Below are 6,589 nucleotides of genomic sequence, written 5' to 3' on the forward strand. Positions count from 1 at the left end.
GCTGTATTTTCAGCCCCTCAGGGAAAGCAGGGGTTGTCATTGATCAATCAGACATAGAAAGTCTCTCAAAGGTGGGGACAGGAGCAGCACTGTTAGGAACAGCAGCAGAAGACTTCCATAAGTCTTTGACTTCCTAAGTCAGAAGCAGAAGCTTCTGCTACCCTTCTGCCTCCTGCCTCCAAAAGATCACATGCAAGACGTTCTGAAGCAGAGTCAGAGCAGATTTGGGCCTGTTAAGATAGCCTTTCGATACCCAAGTGTTAAAGCCCTTCTGGGCCCTGTCCCCAGCTTGCTGTGATAAGGGCTTGTTCCATTTTCCTGGCGGCATCATGCTGCACATGCCACGAGGCCAAGTCACAGCCCTGGAAAAGGTAATGAGACACCCGATACAGCAAACATGCTGGCGAATCACAAAGGAACATGAAGAAATACTCAATCAGATACTCAACCACAGGAACACACCAACCAGCCTGGACATGGTATATCATCTTCCTCTGAACGAGACACCCCTGCCTGACAACTGTTACAGTCCATCAGTTGCAGCCCAGAGCACACCACCAGCCATACAGGGCTCCAGAAGGAGAGTATTTGCAGTGGTTTTTGGTGTTTTGGGGAGATTCTTGCTTTGGAAGGCTGCCTGCTCCCAGAGGAGCACCAGGTCCATTGCATCCTCCCCTACAGTCCCCATCTCTACTTCAGCTGCATGGGATGGTGGGGAAGAGATGGGGAGAGAGAGGCTGGAGAGCTGCATCCGCTGCCTGGCAGGGATGGCTGTGGCTATCAGAAAGCTTCCATTAGCTGTGCATGCCAGCTATAATCTCCCAGCCCCAACGCAGCAGCATCTGCTCCAAAGCCAGTGTTATATAAATGCAATTGGCCCACACCAGGCACCTTAAAACCATGGGCAGGAGAAAGCCACTATCTCCACCAAAGAGTCTTTAGTAAGAGCCTTTCTGCAACTCTTCAAACTTAACGTTGGGTTTTTCTTCCTTTTGGTGCAATCTGGGGCTTGCCTCTTGGAAAGCATTATAAATGTACATGTACATATATGTATAAATCCATAGGCAGTAGCTGCTTGAACTACTGATCTTAAATTCCCAGCCCTGGACTACATGAAGTTAAGAAGAGGGTTTGTTGTTTGTTTGATTGTTTGTTTTTAAAAAAAAGACATTTGAAATTGTGACAGTGGGATTACACACATGGGAAACTCCAATGTGTCAGATTTGTTGAGAGGCTAAAAATATGTTCCTTCTTTAGAGAGAGGGGGAAGTGACTGGCAAATAGTATTAATCTGAGACAGCCTGAAGCAGATAGAAGGATTATAAAGCAGCTCATTTAGGCTTGCAGAATTCATTTTCAGGCATTCCTTTGCAAAATGCTAGGTGACTCCTGGGTGCCTGACAAGCTCTCTGAAAGCAGCGTGAAGAATGAGGGGGGGGGGAGGACTTCAGTCCCATTATGCACAATTGCAAATCTCTGAGTAGAACATGATTAACTGTACTCAAGTGACAGCCAGGATTAACTGGGCTGAAACCAAACAGTACAGAAACATATAAGACGAAATTCAAGGGTGCCTCAGAAACTGCTAGGATAATCTGTGACAACAGCAGCTTTAGGCAGGAGAAGCCAAAAGGTCCAGACGGACTCTCCTGCCGGTCCGTGGAAGTAACGCGTTGGATTTTATCAGCTTTAAGTGCCCCTGGGCATGCTTGTGCAAGGCACATGTGCACTGATGCCCGCACACCTTCTCCTCTCTGGGTTGGTGGAAGACCCTCCCGATGTGTAAACGTGGTCAACAACTCAGCCTCCTGCACCAGGTGACTTTCTGAAGGGGCATGAGCAAAATCTCAGGAGAGCACAGGTTACCCCTCTGCAAGATGCTACAACCCTGAGACTGCAAAGAAAGGTGGTTTTATACAGCCTGCCTTCCCGGGAATGAGGAGTGCACGGGAGAAAAGGCCAACCTGCTTGAAAATACACGGGTGACTGCACAGAACAAAAGGAGCAGAGGGGAAAAGAGCACTTTTATTTTGCGGTCTGCCAGGCTGGTTCTCGGAGGGCCCCAGCAGCACCCTCTGGTGACCTGAGCTGTCCCAAACAGCCGGTAGTGTCTGGGAAGAAGGTTTTGGGCTCTTCAGGGCTTTTTGACTTTACTGGAATAAAACATACAAAACTTTGACAGTTCCCAGGGGGAGTTTGAAGTCATGGAAAAGTGATGGGGGAGGAGAAGAAAGAAATGCATTGCAAGAGTCTTAGAAGAGGGGTGAAGGTTTCCTTCCCTGCATAGTCATCTTATGTGGGGCTGGCTTTAAATGCTGAGGCAGCTCCTCAAGCAGGTGACAGTAATGTGGACAGGAGGGATATTAATGGCTGCTGCCTGCCCCAATTTCTGCCTGCAAGAGGGTGCTAAAGGGTTAGTGATGCTACAGCTTCTCAAAGGGGCAGGGCAGCTGCTGCCTTACAGGGTGCTCAGGAGTGAGGCACCGTGTCCTTGTACCCCTAACACTACCTGCTGTACCTATAAATTTGGTCTTTCTGCCCAAATATCCTATTGAGCAGTGACACAGCCAGCCTGCTAATACTTCTTGTTCCCTGTCAGCTATCTCAGTGCATGATGCCTGGCACACAGGCTTCAGACCATGGGAAATCCCGGACTAAGTGTGCTCTGTGTCTCCCTGGTGACACCAGCTCCTGCACACACATTAGGTCTTCTCTGCTTCCTCTGCTGCTCAGGAAATATCAGATCAGATCCATGGCCTCTAGTCCCTCCCTTGCAAGCATTTATAAGCATGGATAAGAAGGGATCTTAAAGATTACCTGGATCTCTTAGAATAAGATTCATGTTTATAACTGATTTTCTGCAGTAGAAGTCAGAAAGGTGCCATAAAGTCCTAGGATAATTTGGGCTGGAAATGACCTCTGGAGGTCTAATGTTCTGCTCAAAGCAGATTATACTTCAAGGGTTTGATGATAAATCAGGTTCTCCAGAGCCTTGTCTACTCAGGTTTTCAGCAGTATCTGCAAGGGCAGAGATGGCACAGCCTCTCTAGTTCCGTGTTCCAAGCTGCATCATTCATTTGGGGGCTTTCCTCCTCCCCTTATAAATAATAGAAATTTCCACTGCTGCAAATTGTGCCATTGCCTCTTATTGGCTTGCTGTTGTCTTTGGGAAAAAACAAGAGTCCATTTTCTCATCAATCCCACATCAGGTACAAGAAAATATCAGTGCAATTCTCTGTTAGTCTTTCCTTCCCTCCAGGCTGAGGAACATCTGCTTTCTCCCCCCCTCTTGTGTATGGAGAGCACATTCATTGTGTTCTCCAGAACCCTACCCATTAAGTTGGCCTTCCACTCAACAAGGTCCAGTTTGTGATATCCCGTCTGAACTGGGAAGCCTGAAACTAGACACAGTGATCCAGAAAATCCTATGAGGTCCAAGAGAAGGAAACAATTACATCCCTGGCTATGTTGGCTGTACTTGTATCATACAACCCAATATGTGGTAGATCTTCATGAAGAACCCCTGTAGATTCTTGTTCAACTCATTACCCTCCAGGATTACCCTTTCTGCAAAGCTTCTTCCAGCTGCTCAATCCCCAGCCAGTCCCATTGGGTGGGGTTATTCTGCCCCAGGTGTAGGACTGGAGCATTTCCTCTTGCAGAGCAAATTGCAAGAGCATTGATGCTTGCTGAAGCCTGTGAGGCTCCCTCTGCCCATTTCTCCAGCTGAGTGGAAGCATTGACCTCCAGTATGCCGTCTGCTCCCCTTGGTTTCCAGGGAAAGCAATAGCTGGCACATGAGCAGGCTTTTAAATGGTATTTGATGCCTGGAATGTGTGGCTTCTGAGAGTGGAAACCAGGAAATTCAAACAAGTCATTGACTGTCCTGGTAGGATTGTGCTTCTCATTTTGTAGGTGACAATATCAGACTCCCAGTGAAGGATGAGGACAAAATGTATCTTAAGACATTGTTATAGAAAACACTCTGATCCGCATTGTCTGGTAAAGTAAAACTACAACTGTGATTTTAAGGAGCACTTAATCTTCCTGCCCTATGCCATCTGGAACATGGAGAATAGCTCAATGGTGGTCCAGGTAGCTTTAATCTCCCCTGAAGGAGCAAAGGATTTATTTTTAGGTGCAGGTGCTGGTCTTGGACTAAGGCTTCAATGTTCTGCCTCCCTCTTCTCAACACAGAAGGTCATTAGACAAGTGGTTATCAGGTGTTAAGGACAGTGACTTCTGACAGATCTGAGAGTGAGTTCAAGTTTCACCATGGGGAATGGTGCAATGCTTTAGTATGAAGAGATCCTGAGCAAGATTATTTCCTTTGAGCACGTGGTCATGTTGGTTCTTCACTCTCCTGATTCCCATTTCTCAGACTTGCTCCACTTGTTTACTGTAGAGAAAGGGCAAGAAGATGAGTTAATTTTACACTTTCTTTCCTGCACTGAAAATGACATGTCTAGCCTTTGATTTTTTATGCCAGTGGCTCTTACATATTTTTAATGTAATGCATCTCAGACAGCACCAGGCCCAGGGTGAGAACAACATTCTGGGGTCACAGAGACAAGTGTAGCTTTGTATCTGAGCATTGCACCTGACCAAATCAGCTCTGAAAATAGCTAGAGGATATGGTGAAGTTACATACTGACTATGGACAGGGATGCATGGACCCACCTTTTGTATATTGTTGTGCACATAGGCTTCTATGTATCTGTCTGCACACACATGGAGGCAAAACTGCTCTCCCTCATGCTCACCTCCAAATGTAGACCAATATACCAGGAGTTTGGTGCAGAGAGGCTTGACTGACCCCAACAGAGTCTGTCAACATTTGGTGGAGTTCATTCATTTCTTGTTGTCCATCAGAAGGCATCTTATGGGAGCCCTGTACCCCAGACACGTGCAGGCTGAGGATCAGCCCACTTTAGAGGATGCTCTGGTGGTTCCCTCTAGCTCAGACTAGAAAAGTAACTTCAGAGTTCAAATAACAGTTAACACATTTGGATGGCATCATTTCCTGCTCTCATCAGGAGTTCTTGACAAGCCTGTAAGGCTGATCAGCTCTGAGCACGCTCTTCCTAATAAAGATGTGCAGAAGGGTTGGGTCAGGGGTTATGGCCAGGGCAGTTATAATTTCAGAGTGCTCAGAGTGTGAGACTCAAAGAGGATGGGTGTTTGCTCTCTGAATTTGGCTGTCTAAAGAGAAGAGGCTTTTACTGAGCTGAAGAAAGGTTGCTTGTTCCAATTAATATAGAGCTGTCTACTGTGTGAGGAACTCAGACCATCTGCTCAAGTGTGACTTACCTTACATCTGCAGAGGGCTGGAATCCACCCCTGTCCTGCCAGGTCACCTACCTCATACAGACCAGCTGTGGGGGAGGCTGTGGGAGTCAATGCTGGATGGGCAGCCCAGCAGAAATGCTTCCTAGAAATACAGAAATATGTCATCTCTACGGATGGGTGGTTTCCTTTAAAAATATTTTAAAAAAATATTTAAAATTTTTTCTATAAAAAAAAAAACAAAACCCAAAAACCACACAACAAAAAAAAAAAAAAAAACCAACCTTAAAACAAACAAGCAAACAAACAACTCCCCCTCCCAAAAAAAAAAAAAAAGTCTTTATTTTTTTTTATTGAAAAGAGAAATTTTAAAAAATAAAACAGGAAAATTTACCATTACTAGATAAATTAAAAGAGAAAGTCTGTGATGTGGACACTACTCCACTCATTCACAAAGGCTAAACTTAAAATCTGCTAGAACTGGGAATTTTATTCAGAAGCTGACAAATCCCACTGCAACTCCCTCTTTTTTAAATAATATTTCTCTTGGAATAGCAAATTTCTCTTCCAAATTCTCCATTTGGGTTTTTCTGGGAGTTAACTTTTGTTTTTATGCAGGTGGAAGGAATTATCCAAGTAGAGATGGGGGTCACACAACTACTATTTCTGCTCAAGTATAAATGCAGACACCTGAACATAATGTTTATCTCAGCATCCTACTTCTGCAGCTGGGGATAGAGCATATTATAATTTTGAGTGTGCCATTATTATTTTTAGTTCCTACTGTCCTACCACCTTCCACACATGCCTAGGCCAATTTCCAAATGCTTGTATAGGTGAGGCAACATCTCAGAACTAAACCATGAGCAAGCTTTTTTTACATGATGATTTTACTTACATGCTCCTTCTGACTGTTGAGCTGACTGTATGATTTTCTGCTTTCCTTGACCTCCAAGACGATCTATCAGCATCACTGTTGGTACAAACCTCATTTCTTCACCCATGGAGTATATCAGTGTTGACTTGACCTGCCTGGGAGATGGGTTGCCCAGTTTCCAGCACAAGGGTTTTTGAGACCTCCTGGCCAGATGTACTGGGAGGTGACAGATGTTGGCAGATGTTCTCTGTTAGTAATGCAAGGTAATTTGCAAAAGTAGGGTGATCCTCACAGTTGTGCTTTGGAGCCTGTCTCAATGACAGCATTTTCCTTCTGAGCAGTGAGCATGAAACAAGAAGAAAACAAAGGAAAATATTTCCAGTTGGGTTTTGGGGGGAGATGACAAAATGCAGCCCTGTTAGAGGC

This window comes from Calypte anna, chromosome 2 (genome assembly GCF_003957555.1).
Source record: "Calypte anna isolate BGI_N300 chromosome 2, bCalAnn1_v1.p, whole genome shotgun sequence".
Classification (NCBI taxonomy): Eukaryota; Metazoa; Chordata; class Aves; order Apodiformes; family Trochilidae; genus Calypte; species Calypte anna.